The 15799-nt window shown below is 36.8% G+C and overlaps 1 pseudogene across 1 annotated transcript; it reads right to left on the bottom strand.

Moving 5' to 3' along the window:
- Nucleotides 1–6912: 6912 nt before the first annotated feature.
- On the bottom strand, nucleotides 6913–15456 carry LOC114318913 (dnaJ protein homolog; annotated as a pseudogene). Its single transcript, XR_014334794.1, has 7 exons — nucleotides 15299–15456; nucleotides 12341–12357; nucleotides 9704–9729; nucleotides 8809–8935; nucleotides 8328–8698; nucleotides 7968–8166; nucleotides 6913–7593 (listed from the first exon to the last, which is right to left on the bottom strand). The product of XR_014334794.1 is annotated as a dnaJ protein homolog (transcript).
- Nucleotides 15457–15799: the final 343 nt, after the last annotated feature.

The following is a 15799-nucleotide window of genomic DNA, read 5'->3' as shown; positions in this document are numbered from 1 at the left end:
ATATCGACCACTTCAGGTCATGTGACTGATCTCGTCAGTATACCACGTATCATCAGGGGTATCGGCTTTCCACCCCTCGTTAGTGTACGTATGACTTAGGTTACTGTCTTCCCATTACTCTCTTGCAGCCATGGCCGAGCTATTATCGGGTTCTACTTGGAGCATGTTCACATCACGTCCCCCATCATCATACCATTCCTCTTCCACCACAGTTTGGGTTTTTGCATTGTAATACTTCGTTTTCTTGGCATTCTTTTCTTATCACGGGGTTCCCATTCAGTTTTTTTGGTAGCTTGGACATCACCTACCGCTGCCTCAGTTTTTTCTTTCCCTTTTCATTTTCCCTGCTCTAGAGCTATCTTCCTTTGGATTTATTCTATTCTTTTATGTTGAAACTGCTCCATCGCCTGTTTTTTCTCAGTTAGAGGTGCAACCTCAGCCTTGCTACTAGCACCAACTCCCTCTTCTTTCCCAGTCTCTCTTGTCTGTTCCCATGCATCTGACTCCTTTTCAATTAACCACCCGTTGCTGGTTTCGGTTTGGTTTGGATCCTACCACCCAATCTATACACTGCCTGTATTCTCTTCTTCAAAGAAATAGAGGTTGTCCAAATCCTCTTCCAATTCTGTCAGGTCCTTTTCTAACTCGGCCAAGTAATTAAGGCCTCGTTCAGGCCCATCGTTCTGATGTTACCCTAGCTCATCCTCCCTAATAGCATTGATACTAAGACAATCCGACAGTATGACCACTAGTTTTGGCTGATCGACAGCCACAATTTATAAGCTGGGGTTATATTCCTCTGTGAGTGAGGCCCATTCTCTGACTTGGGTATCAGACAACCCAGTCTCTGGTGCATTCTTCTTTTCCTTCGTCTCTACCACCACAGGCCTTAGTTGAGTTGTAAGTGTTATGGCCGTTATGTACGTATCTGTGCTATCTGGAATAACTACCTCCGGTTTTGGTAGGTGGGATGAGGTGATACATGCACTAGGGTTAAAAAAGGGTGGTAATGTATGGATTAGGTTAATATTTCTAGGTAGGGGGACTTGGTTATGAGCGGGAACTAGATTGGTGGTTATGTTTGGTTTGGCAGGTGGAGCACTGATTTATTGTCAATGAAATCCTGGATCTCATGATGTAGGCGGTAGCACAGGTCTATAGGGTGACCGTGCTGTTAGTGAAAGAGACGATACTGGGTAGGGTCATGTCTAGGTGGCAATGGGTCAGGGAGAGGTCACGGATCGAGGGGCTTGAGATGCCTCTTTTCCATTAACATTTTGAGGGCGCGGGCTGGGCTCATATGTAGAGGAGTAAAGATTCTTCGGTTTCGGGGTAGACTGGTGTTTTATGAGCGTTGTGAAGTTATTGCGGCAAAGGGATCGGCCATTTGGCCGTTGTGACAACAGTACTGACGTCTGTAGGTCAAGTAATAGTACTATTACTAGCATTAGTGTAAGGTCCCGGTGTCCCACATCGGGAATGGAGAGGGGAGTTCCTAGGCTATAAAAGTAAAACTTGGACCTTTATATAGCATCAAGGCCTTTTCCCGGGTAGTGAAATCCCTAGCAAAACTCCGCAGTTAAGCGTGCTTAGGTTGGAGTAGTTCTGGGATAGGTGACCTACTGAAAAGAACAAATCCGTGCGGGCGTGGCCCAAAGCGGACAATATCGATGACATGTGAAAGGTTGGGGCATTACAATTGGTATTCCTGGAGAATGGCCTTCTTGCAGGTTCGCTAGTTCTTTGGATGATGCCTTTCTTGAATGCGCTATCGATCTGGACCCCCAACTTGTGTAGGGAAGCAAATGTGGATAACGGTGCCACTATAATTTTCTACAGCATATCTGGCTCAAGGTTCTAGACCACCAGCCAGACTTGCTCTTTTTCAGATGGCCTATTTGTCATTCTCGCTGCTTTTGCTCTCCACCTAGCAACAAAGTCAATAAAAGGCTCTTTCGGAGTCTGGGTAGTTGCTTCTAACTCATTGATGGTTACCTTTATCTGAGTGTTATATGAATATTAGTTGACAAATCCCCCAGACAGCTCTTCCCAGTTCCGCTTTGTAGAATCCTCCGGTTTAGCATACTAGATGACTGGTACATCAGACAAAATTCATCCAAACAACGACAATTTCTGAGCCCGAGAGAGGCCCATCGGTCTTAGCACATTTGAAAACAGGCGGACATGGACAATCGAATCCATACTCCCATCGAATCTGTCAATGTGGGGGCATCTTGAACTTCTCCAGTAACTTGACCGAAGCCTTAGTGTACCCATCTTTAATATCCAGAATGGAATTGAAGACCTGGGACTTTTTCAGCGCTTTCTCCAGCCTGGCAATCTTGATCAGAGCCGGGTCATTATCATTGATGTCAAAGGGAGGGAGTTCCCCGTGAGGCTGCGCTAAAGGCTTGAACACTAGAACTTGTGGGAACGTCTCCTGATGATCCAGGGCCGGAGGGTTTTCAATTAGCAGAGATGGATTAGGATTTGGTTGAGCAGTCAGGCTTGGGTGGACAATTGATGCTGATGCCCTTGATGGGCGATGCAGATTAGCGATAATGTCATCTTGTGCAGCCATCCTTTGATTTACAGTATCCATGGTTCTCTGGAATGCTACCATTATGGCAGCAAATTGTTCTGTGTTGTATTCTATGCCATTGTTGGTCTGGGTGAGCTAGATGCTGGTGAACTGAGTAGGAGGAAACAGACAGGTGTTTGCTGAATGCTCTGTGCTGGTACTGTTGATTGTCTATTCCTTCTTCATCGAGTAATCGGTGGAAATGAGACTAACACTGGTTGATCGTCAACAAGATCTCGAGTTTTGCAAAGCCGGCTAGAATGAGTCCACACAACTTGGGAAATATTGGGTCTTTCTGAAGCTATGATGGTAAACTACCTAACAAAAGAAAGAAAAGAAAAATAATAATAAATGGACAACACTTCGGCCCAATCCACAATAGTAAAAAATACACAGCTGAAGGACTGAAAACTCTACTGATCTCTGTTCCCGAATGGATACCAACATTTGTAACACTGATATGAACATCCCTGTACAATTTCACTGTAAATGCACATACCAGGTAAAAGAGAGCCAAAACACCCCTATGATAGGGTAGGGTTACCCTACACTAGATGTTTGACATGATTTAGGTTGCACTATTTCAAGCAAGTAGTTTCATAGCATCCTGTATATGGGTGGCATCTTGTCCTAATTTGGAATAGTCACTACGGCTTTACTATATGCAGCTAGGCCAATTGATCCAAATAGGTACCTTGGCAAGATTACCTAATATACCTCTTACACCGAACACCGAAAAGTGAAAGGAGGATCAAGTGGTACGGCGGTAATCCAAATCCAAGGGTTGTGTTTCCAGTATGGCAAAGCCCATGACCGGCTAGCCTTTTGGCAAGCTTTTTAGGCAAGCCTCCGGCAAGCCGTCTAGGAATAGCAGATAGAAACACAGTGACTTAAAGTAACAAATGCAAATGCAATGCAAAGAACATATAAGTGTAAATAAAATTTCACATCATGAATTTCGATTCAAATACTCTAATTTCCCAGCAGAGTCGCTAGAAATTGTACCTTGTTTTTCGTGCTCCTTTCGAATACGATAGCTCTACAGTTTGGACTTTCGTGGTTCTGAATCTGATTTCACAAGCGCAATGTGAAATAAATAAACACAAATGAGCCCAAATCCGGTAAATCTTTTGGAAAATCGATTTTGAATCAAAAATGCCAAAAATAGACTATTTTGTCAGATTACAGAGTCGTCACCTAAATATTTTTGAGAAATTTTGGAAACCTATGACTCGTGCCGAAGGTCACGTGTCCGTTATCACCAAAGTGTCTCGGCTAGGGAACCTAGGTATAAGAGAGGAAGGTCATTAATTGAGCACCCTACTCACCTGATCAAAGATCTGCCTCTACTATTCATGATATGATTATTATTTACATTATATGCTCTTCTTCCGATTATTTGGCTAATTTTACTAAGTAATACACACAAGTATAGACCAAGTTACAAAATTTGGAATGCACTGATTTTATGTTTGTTTTGAAAAAGTGTTTTGAATACATGTTACTTGAAAAAGCGAGCTCGTATTTACATTTAATCAAATTATTCCAACTTAAGTGAAAGGCCTTCATCCACTGGCATTCAAACTAGTATATCACTTAAGCACTTAGCCTCATGGAATCATGCTTGATGATGTGGCAACGATTACACGCATGCGATATGCTAAAGCAATTAAATGCTCACCTAGTACTCCGAGGCGAGCCAAAAAAAGATAAAAGAGTTAAAATGCGTGATCCTAACTAATGCAATATGACTAATGCAATACATACAATTATGCAATTAATAGGCTCGACTACTAACATGGTATGTGAATCAATTTGGTAGCATGCGGTTTCAGCACATTTTCAAAAAATAATCAATAACAATACTGGTTAGAATAATGAACCGAGCTTTTATACATGCAAGACAAATTGATGCAAATCATGGAAAATGCTAAGGAAACATAATGCTCTAGGCTACCATCATAAGCGGAGAAATAAATAGGGGTCGGAAGGTATACACACTTATTACATATTTGCCCTCATGCAAGATGGTACAAATGTCCAAGTGTCCAAATTAAACTACTTATTACAAATCCGAATAACAAATAAGAAATAAATTAGCTATCTAATTTTTTACAACAAGGATATTAATGAGTAATAAACTAGTAATCTAAGTTAGCTAGCTATAACAATTACAAATAAATAATAATAATAATCACAACCATATTAACTACAACAATAATAATTAATTACAACAATAATGGGAAGATCAATTTACAACATTGATATAAACAAAGATACACAAGGATCGTATGCATGGGAATCAATTTTCAGAAGCAGCTCTGTCTGCCTCCCTGGGAATCTACCTTGTTTTACCTTCAGCCACTGCCCTTTGTTTCTGCAAAAACACTCTGCTTACCAAACATTGGAGCCCGGCCGGCCCCCCAATAAGGCCCGGTCAGGTCCAAACAAGGCCGGCCGTGCCCTAATTTCATGCAAAACATGTTTTTGTGCTCTGAGGTGAAAACAGTGCAGACAGAGTAGTTTAAGCCCTGTTTGTCCCCTCTGCTCTTCTCTGTCATGTGGAACTTCAAGAGAAGAACGGATTTGGTTCTAAAATCATCAACAAGAGCATGTTGATGGCTTGATGATTTTGAACACAATTTGGACAAAAATTTAATAAATGCAATGAAGATGACCACCCCTCTCACTCTTTATGGAGGCTTAAAGAGGGAGATAGATACGCCTCAAGTTTCATCAACATATCATGAATCGATAAGTGACAATTCTCAAAGCAATAGACTTGGCATAACGTCTAGCCAAATCCAACCAATTCTAAACATTTTCTTTACGTCGGTTTAATCGGTTTTAAGCCAATTTTATTAATCATTTCCATTACTTAATCCATTTGTCCAATAATCGAGTTCAGTCCACTAAACGAGAAGACATGTCAAATGAGAAGTGATCCATAACATGAAAATGGAACTACGCCTTGGCAATGAACCTCCGTAGAGATTAAGTCATTGAGCCTAGATCTCTTTCTCATGCCTTGAATAACAACCAATCATTTGAAATAGCTCTCAAACAAAGGAAAAGAAGAAAGGATGGAGGGTGCATAAATGATTATGCAAGATTGATTGTTTAACATGAGATAAAGAAGGCTATCAACTCGAATGACTCGGTGTCTAAAGCCTAAACAATCAAAGCCATGAGGATGTACAATACAACAAGAAAAGTATTCAAAGCACAAACTAATTAAATGAAATAAAACAAGCCTAAAAAGCCCCTAAAGCACAAAAAGAAGTAGCTAAAAGTGTCTTAAGGAGCACAAAAAGATAGGTAAAAGCAAGAAGACACTAAACTAGTAAACAAGAATAAAGAAAGGTGGCTGACCCTTCCACTTTTGAGATTTCAAACCATGTTTTTTAGCCTTTTTTAAACTCTGAAAAAATAGTTTAAAAGTCAAAGAAAAGAGTGTAAAAACAAGGGTGTGAGCCATGAAGTAAGGTGCAAGAAAGGGTGTTAATCCTTTCTACCTTTGGTAGCTATTCAAACCTAAGTTTCAACATATGAAAAGAATCCAAAACAGCACAAGAACACAAGAAATAGATAGAGATAAATTGAAATGAAAGCAAAAACAAAGATGACAAGCTTATACCTCTTGAAGAGAACAAGCTTTGTTTGCAAATCAAACTTAATCCTAGCACACTCTCAAGTTTGAATTATGATTCTGAAGGCTAAACCAAGGCTCCAAAGTTAAGGTTTGAGGGTGTATATGATGTATAGATATAGCTCAACGATGGTAAGCTTGCTCAAAGATATCTTGGCAAGGAAGAAGGAGCTCTCAAATGAATGTATAGGCTCTTTGGAAAATTTTCAACCATCAAAACAGAGATATGACCTCGTATTTATAGAATTTGTGCAAAATAAGTCGAAAATATCTTCAAAAATAGACAGTTGGTGGACTCCCGCCCAAAACAGCGTTTCTCGCCAACAAGGCATGACCGGCCCCCAATGAGGCACGGCCGGGCCCCAATGTGCTCCCATGTTCCTCTACTTTAGGCTCATTGTAGGGTGGCACAATGTTCAAAAAGGGACCTTTGAGGTAAGAATAGTGTAAATATGAAAGTGTTGGAATCGTTTCAGAGCCTGAGCTTAAATTCCTCCGTTGAGAATCCGAATCATATACAATGCAACTTTCATCATCGAGTGCACATGACAAAAAGCCCAAGTCTTACGAGCGATAAAAAATGAGGTGTCTACGGTCTCCGTCGGGGCCAGGTTCAAATTACCATCCCTACCTATTATGTGTATGTTGATTTTCAATTTCATCCCTTAAGAGTGTGCTCTAGTTTGAGGTGAGCTTTCACTTTGAGTCTTGAAAGAATGTCAGAAATTTGAAATGTGGATGAGACACAACTACATTTAACGAGTACAAACTCAACCTTGGAATGAAATTGCCAATCACAAAAATGATAAAAGAGTAACTGGTCTAGTTGTCACATAAGAAAATTTCAAAACAATAACTAAACATTCTAAAACCTATAACAGACAATTCCAAATAATGTTATTGTCATGAGAAACATATGAAACAAGTAAAACTCTGACCTCCAACCTCTTCCCTGATGCAGTTTTTCTTTCCTTTCTTCATTTCTGATATGTAATAATGCAGGACCAGTAATTCCCAAACAAACATTTGTCATGAAGCAATCATTGCTGCGCACACTTCACCCTCTGAGCACCACCACCATGCATATCTTCATCTTCATGGTATGCCTCTTGGGCCTGTTGCTGCTTCCAACGCTTCTCCTCCTTATTGTTAACATCAAGCAGTGTAGTCTCCCCACATTCATCCAACTCCGTCTCACTCATCTGCATTGAAGGCCTATGGGGCAGCACAGCTTCAAGAGCCTTGAACTGCTCCAGTGTGAGGGACTCTCGGAAATCCACAGTGAAGTGAATATACAACTTCCCTCTCATGAAGGGCCTCTGGTAAATTGGCATTCCCTCGTCATTTATTTTCTTGAATTGGTCTGCAAGTTTTACCGACAAGAAGATCAGTGTCAACAAATTCAAAAATCAATAATCATTAGTCATGCGAAACCCATAATATAAAATTAGTGGCATAGACCACTAGGGGAAAAATGAAAAACGGAAATGAGGAGTAGAGCTAGCAGACAAAAAAGGGGGAGGTGGCATAGAAAAAGGCAGAGTCAAATAAATATGGAAAGAGAGAAGGGGGTCAGTTGGAAATTTCTTTCTATACCCCAACAAGTTACAAGGTGATGATTTCTAGCATAAGCAATTACTTAAAATTCAAACTTTGCAATGCACAAGTGAACTCATGTCTTGTACATTTTTGAGAATTATGTCAGTGTGTAGGAGGAAACAAAATTGTTGACCTTACCACGCTTGACTACTTCTCCAGGTTGGGATTTAATTAGGAGCTGCCTGTTATCAACATGGGTTATAATAAACTGGAAGCCACAGAATGCCTCGGTTAGTGTCAAGGGGTGTTCAACAAATATATCATCACCCTTGCGCTTGAACTTATGGTGCACTTCCTGTTGTAGAACAAAGACTATATCCCCTGTAATCATGTCAGGCTGCAGGAACACAAATTGGGTATAACCGGTGATGAAACATTCTTTCATGTGCAACAAATAAAAAAATGGACTCCCAGTCTAGATCACATTGAATGGAGACTGGGAAGGGTACATTGTGCAGGGGGAAAAATCTATGTATGTATGCAAGTGCTTCAGCTTACCACTGCGTCAGCTTCTTCAGGGAATATGATCCTCTGTCCATTTTGCATTCCCTTCTCCACTACTTCCAACACTTTCTTCTCTTTAACAACCTTGTCACCCTTGCACTGTGGGCAAGGATCCTTGTCATTGATGGTTTCACCAGTACCTTTACACTCATTGCAAGGATGCTGCATCTGCTGAATCATAGGCAGGCCAAGATGTCTAATAGAAACTTTCATTGCAGACCCTTGACACCCAGCACATTTCATGGAAGACTTGGATCCTTTACTGCAAATGATCAATAGGGAACCATGTTAGAGCAACAAAATATAGAATGAATGAAGGTGGAATATTAAACTAGGCCCATTCAAGTACTCACCCCTTCCACCACCTGGGAAAAAAAGAATTTTTGAATGACACCCAAATGTATAAAAAAATGTTCTCTCTTTCACATTGATGGCAGTTTCAATTTCGAAAGTGTATATAGTGACATGCCCTTACCACCACCAAAGAAGGAATGGAAGATCTCAAACGGGTCGTTCTTGGGAGCATCCTCACCATATTGATCATAAATCTCACGCTTCTCTGGGTCACTCAGAACCTCATAAGCCTCGGTTAGCTCTTTAAACTAGAACAAAAACTAAGTTCACACTTTAATACACGGAATACTTCTTCTCTTATGATAGACAATTCATTACATATGTCAAAAAGCCAATGCCAAACAAATGCACCATGTTTATCATGCTAGAAAAACACAATGAACCAAAATTACATTGAAGGTTCAAAAAAATACAAATAACCAACTTGGGCTTGAGAAACTATTCAGACTTAGAATTTCTAAACTACTTAGCCAAATATGAGTACTAGTTTGCCACCAACAAAAAAAAAAAAAACAATAACTTCAGAAATAAGTACAACTAATTGTGCATTGAAACTTTTAACCCTCTTTCTAGACTAGAAAGATGCATACTCATTCTATACTAACTTGTAGCTGTAGTAGTTTGAGAATTTAAAGGAAAAACAATTGGGCATAAGCTGAAATAAACAGGACAAATTATAAATTCCCTTCCATTGAAGAAAAAAATTCAGAGTACAATACAAAAAATTGAGTTTTTCTTTGTACCCGTTGGCCAAATCAACCAACAAATACAGACTCATAAAATTCGCAAGCATCACACAAACATAATCACCCACCCAGTAATAACATTCACAGCAGCGAGGTTTTCAGGTGTAAAAAACAAGCAACTCACAAACCAAAACCCAGATCCACAGACCATCATCTATACTATATATACTATATATATATATAATATATAAGCTATATATATAATGGTGTATGAGAATTCTCCAAACTCTTAATACTAAACTCTTATGGATTATCTCTCTTATGTATCGCCTCTCAAGTCTCCCCTCCCAATTTTTCTAATTTTTAATCATTTGTCAATTATCTAAATCTCAAAAGCTAAAAAGATTATATATATTTAAATAAAATGATAAATATTTATGAACAACAAAGATGTAGAGATAAAAATATAAAAAGATAAAATAAAAGGATAACTATTCAAATTTCAACCACAAAATAATATAAAGAGTCAAATAAAAGATTAAAAAATAACTAAATAAAAAATATTATGAGCCAATTAATTTTAAAAATAAAAAGTTAACTATTTATATATGAATAATCAAAAAATATTTAAACAAAAAAATATTACAAGTCAAATAATTTTTAAAATAAAAGATAATTATTTATATATGAACAAAAAAAATAGAGATAAAAATATATATAACTATTTAGATTTGAACTAAAAAATAAAAATTCAAATAAAAGATAAAAAAATATTTAAATAAAAAAGATTAAGATTAAGATATAAATTTCAAAAACATGATAAATTTTTTAACGATCAATATTTTCCTTATGTGAGTTTGTTGTAGAATTCCCATATATTTTGGCTAAATCTTTTCAAAATTTATCTTCAAGTATAACTTAATATTTTATCTTTTAAAATCATTAATTAATTATCCATCTAAATTTTAAATATAATAAATTCCATGAATAAAAATGCAAATAAAAGATTAAAAAAAATTAAATAAAAAATATTAAGATTGAGATATAAATCGCAGAAAAATGATAAATTTTTTAACGATCTATATTTACATTTTGTGAGTTTGTTATAGAATTTCCATATATTTCTTTTTAAATTTTATTTCAAGTTGAACTTATTATTTGACCTTTTAAAGTCATCAATTAATTATCCATTTAAAGTTTAAATTTAATACAATTCCATATTTTGAATTGATAAAGCTTTAAATAAAAGATTAACATTCAAATAAAAATGATTACGAGTCAAATAATTTTTAAATAAAAAGATAACTATTTATGTATGAATAAAAAAAAAATAGAGATGAAAAAATATACAAAAATAAAAATATAACTATTTAGATTTGAACTGCAAAATAAAAATTCAAATAAAAGATAACAAAATATTTAAATAAAAAAATATTAATATTGGGATATAAATATACCAAAAAGATGATAATTTTTTTAAAAATCTATATTTATGTTTTGTTAGTTTATTATAGAATTCCCACATATTTCAGCTTAATCTTTTTAAAGTTTATCTTCAAGTTGAACTTAATATTTTATCTTTTAAAATCATCAATTGATTATCCATACCAATTTTAAATAGGATAGAATTTCATATATATCTTTTGTCTAAGCATAATCTTTTCAATATAAAAACAAGTTCTCGCAAATAAAACTATGAACAAAAGACGCCGCCGGGGGGTGGGGGCATCAACATATTTCTAATCTCTTTTCGGTGCCTAAAATGTATTTGCTTTACATTTGAAATGTATACTTGCATGAGTTTTTGCATTTGTGAGAAAATGAGTTTGTGTAAATGGATATTATTATTTTATTTTTAAATTTTTTTTGTTACAATCTGTATTTTTCTTTATTTCATTCTTTTTTTTAATAATGCGTCATTTAATTAAGATGTTATTCTCCTTTTTTTCTTTTAAAAGCGTTACTATTATTAATTTGTAACTCTCTCACTTATTGATTATTGTGTTTAATTTTTTTTTGGTGCAGATATTAGATTGAAAATGAAGAACACATCAAAATTTATTGGATATGGGTTTATACTTTAAATGTACTCATCAGTTGAATTTTTATTGTTGATTATCCTGTTGAAATAACTCATGATTAAATTTATTTTTAAGAACTCATTTCCTTTGAAACTAAACCACAAATTTATTCTTTTAAATTTTTTTTTTTAATTTAGATTCAGAGTTTGAGTAAATGAAAGAGATCTCATATTAAAAATGTTAATATTTTTTGAATAATTTAAATATTTATATTCTTTATGTTTGTTAATTCAACTTTAATGCTTTTCCAAACCTTTTTTTATTTTTTTGGTTAAATTATACTTTATACCCCTATATTTTGTACCAAATCTCACTTTTTCCCCTACACAAAAAATCATGACAGTCAACCCCTTATATTTCTGGTCAAATCCCACTTTGGTCCCTGCACATGAAATTGTGACAGTTAACCCCCTGTACTTTTGATAACATCTCACTTTGATTCCTACACAAGTGTCAATGTCCCATTTCTATTACTCAATTGTTTAAATTTTTAACAAAATAGTCATCTGATAAGAATGTGACTATGACATGAGGGTAAGAAAGAAAAATATTAATATTTTCCATCAATACACACTTTATCGCAAAATTTACAAGAAAATGGGACCATATTAGGCTAAAACAAAACGCAGATTATGAACAATTAAGGAGATGAACTAGGGTTCTGCATAAATTTGAATCACGAAACACTATTTTCCACGATAATGTAGTCTTCTATTTATTCATCTTTCTTTCTCTTTGATTTCTTTGTCGTATTTTTTTTTATTTAAAAAATTCTACCTTCTTACCTTTTCGTCCCAATTTTTACCATATGAATATATATATATATATATATATATTATAACTCTCATGTGCTTATCAGGTAAGACAAAGTATATTGGTGGGAAACATGGATGATTTTTCTCTCTTACCTTCATTTCGTAGTCACATTTTTGTCATATGACTGGATTTTATTAAAGATTTAAAAATGAAATAATATAAAAGAGACATTGACATTTGTGTAGGGACCAAATTGGGATTTGAATAAAAATGCAGGGGGTTAACTGTCACGATTTCATGTGTAGGAACCAAAGTGAGATTTGACCAAAAATGTAAGGGGTTGACTATCATGAATTCATGTGTAGGGGCCAAAATGAGATTTGATACAAAATGCAGGGGTTGCAAAGTGTAATTTGCCTTTATTTTTTTTTTATAATCATTCCAAACCTATTTATATTTAATGAATCAATATAACTAAGAAACCAAATAGCATGTAAAAAAATTTTAACCACTAATATGGGATGATTAATATAATATCTACTATTGATTAAACAAAATTAGTATTATTTTTATTTAATATTAGTCATTTTGATTAATTATAATATGTCTTTATTCCTCTACTATAGTCATCTAAAGTAATTCTTAGATAAATTAGCTATTATATATGTGATGATTTACTTAATGTATAATAGTTTTTAAAAAATTTCAATAGTGTAAAATATTAAGGGTGTGTTGGGTAACGTTTACGTTTTCAGTTTATATTTACAAAAAATTTATAAACTGATTTTTGTTTATTTTTTGTTTATTTTTAGAAAAACATAAACTACAAACACGTTTGGTAATTGACAAAATGTTTAAAAAATTTTAAAAATATAAAAAAGTGTGAGAAATGGCAGGTGGTGGCAAGTGGCGGCGGAAGACGGTGGTGGAAAAAGGTGACAGTGGGTGGTGGGTAGCTAGTGGTGGTGGGAGGTGGTGGGTGGGTGGGTGACGGTGGCGGGTGGTAGTGAGTGGGGGTTGGTGGTGGCGGGTGATGGGTGGTGGTGGTGGCAGGTGGGTGGCGGATGGCTGGTGGCGGTAGGTGGCGGGTGGTGGGTGGTGAGTGGCCGATGGAGGGTGGTGGTGGGTAGCGGGTAGGTGGCGGGTGGTAGTGGTGGGTGGGTAGGTAACGGTGGCGGGTGGTAGGTAGTGGGTAGTAGCGAGTGGGTGGTGGTGGTGGTGGTGGTGGTGGTGATGGTGGCGGGGTGGGTAGCGGATGACGGGTGGTAGTGAGTGGTGACGGATGGATGGTGATGGTGGGTGGGTGAGTGGGTGATGGTGGCGGGTGATGGGTGGTAGTGAGTGGGTGGTGGTGGTGGTAGTGGTGGCGGGGGTGGTGGGTGGTGGTAGCAAGTGGGTGGCGGATGGCGGGTGGTGGCAGGTAGGTGGCAGGTGGTGGTGGTGGTAGTGGGTGGTGGGTGGTGGGTGGTGGTGGCAGGTAGTGGTGGTGGTGGGTGGGTGGGTGACGATGGCGAGTGGTAAGTGGTAGCGAGTGGGTGGTAGTGGTGGCAGGTGGGTGGCGGGTGGCTGGTGGTGGCAGGTGGCTGGTGAGTGATGGTGGCAAGTAAGTGGCGGGTGGTGGTGGCGGGCGATGAATGGTAGTGGCAGGTGGTGGGTGGATGACAGGTGGTGGTGGCGAGGGGTGGGTGGTGGTGGCAAGTGGATGGCAGGTGGGTGGTGGTGTCGGGTGGTGGTTGGTGGTAGCAGGTGGGTGGTGAGTGGTGAGTGGTGGTGGCAGGTGGTGGTGGATGGTGGGTGGTGGGTGGTGGTCGCAAAAGACGGTGGTGGAAAATGGTGGCGAGTGGTGGTTAATGTTGGGTGATAAAAAAAAAAAAATTGAAAACTCAAAATGGAAACACATTTTTTGTGTTTTCATTTTTTGGTCAAATTTATAAACTAAGACTACTGATTTATAAATCAAAAATTTTACCAAACAAGTTTTTATTTGAGTTTTTAAAATTTTTGTAAATATAAATAGAAAACTGAAAACGTAAGTGTTACCAAACGGCACCTAAATATTTTTAATAATGTGAATTAAGATTTATATACACTAATTAAATAAAAATATTAAAAAATACAATTAAATAGTAAATTTTTTTAAAGTAATTAAAAAATACAATTAAATAATAAATTTTTTAAAAATAATTATTGACTTTCGAGAATTTTGTGCATCACACGAACCACTAAGTTAATCTACAAAAGAAAGTACCTTTTGTGTACCAAAAAAAAAAAGAAAGTACCTTTTTCTTCAATAAACATATGGAAAGGCGTGAGGATCCTCTAGAGTTTCTTCTCTAGAGTGATCTCTCTAAAGTTAGATCCAATAGTTGATATTAAGAGATACAAAACGACGTCGTTTTGATATTAAAAAAAAAATAGAACAAAACAAAACAGCAACAACAAACCATATGTTTGTCTATGTTCTCTTCTTCTTTTTTTTCCCTCAAAACCCTAACTCCCTTCAATAGCAAAGACAGTTGCAGAATACAAATTGAAGCCTTCAAATCATGGGTTATCTTCTACAAGCTAAAATCATCAGCAATCAATGAGTTTTTCTGTCGCTGCCTTCGTCTTTGATCTCTTCCGCCAACGTTACTCCAACATACCACAGATTCGTCAACAAGCTGAACTTTAGTCGAACCGTCGTCTTTGATCTCCTTCGCCGATCTCCATGTCCGCCGATCTACATCGTCTTTGATTCTATCTTGAAGATGAAGAAATTGAAGGATGCTTGATTTAATTTTCTTTTTTATTTAGATCTCACATATCAAAATTCATTTTCATTTGATTCAAAATTTAATAAAAAAAAAATCAAAGCAGAAGTGAGTTTGTCTTGTGGGTTTGCTCCTCTTCTCTTCTCTCAATCCTTCTCTCTCTCTCTCTCTCTCTCTCTCCTCTCTTTGCCATTCTCTTTGTTTTGAAATCTATTTTTTTTTGTTTTTTCAAATTACACACCAAAACGACGTCGTTTTGGTGAGGGAGAATCTCAACCATTCGATGGATCACTCTAGGAGATCACTCTAGAGAAGAAACTCTAGAGTATCCTCACGCTATGGAAAGTACCTTTTTCTTCAGATCATCCTGCGATGCGGCCTTCGAAACATCAAGAACTTCATAGTACTTTGTGTTGTTGCTCTTCTTCGGTGCTCTCCCATACATCTTCGATGATCAATCAATCTACACAAAACACAAAACACAAAACAAAGCACAAAAGGATTGATCATACCCTCAAAAATCACGATCCATAGAGATCGATACGCATAAATATATGAATATAGAGAGATTTTAGAGAGAGAAAACGCACCAATGATGGAACCCTAGAGATCGAGAACGGGTCAGAGAAAGGGTGCGTGGAGACTAATTCGTGTTCGAAGAGAGGGTTGCTTGCTTTTGGAGTCAAATATGGGTTTTATTGGACAAGAATTTGACGGAAGAAGATATCGTCAGAAGAAGACGAAGACGAAGACGAAGACTCCAGAATTCTTCATTATTTTCCTAGTCTATTATAATCTCTACCGTGGGTTTTTTTATTTATTTATTTAAAAAAACA

This window comes from Camellia sinensis, chromosome 7, assembly GCF_055761805.1.
Source record: "Camellia sinensis isolate YWXY chromosome 7, ASM5576180v1, whole genome shotgun sequence".
NCBI lineage: Eukaryota > Viridiplantae > Streptophyta > Magnoliopsida > Ericales > Theaceae > Camellia > Camellia sinensis.
This window is presented reverse-complemented; position numbering and strand designations above follow the sequence as displayed.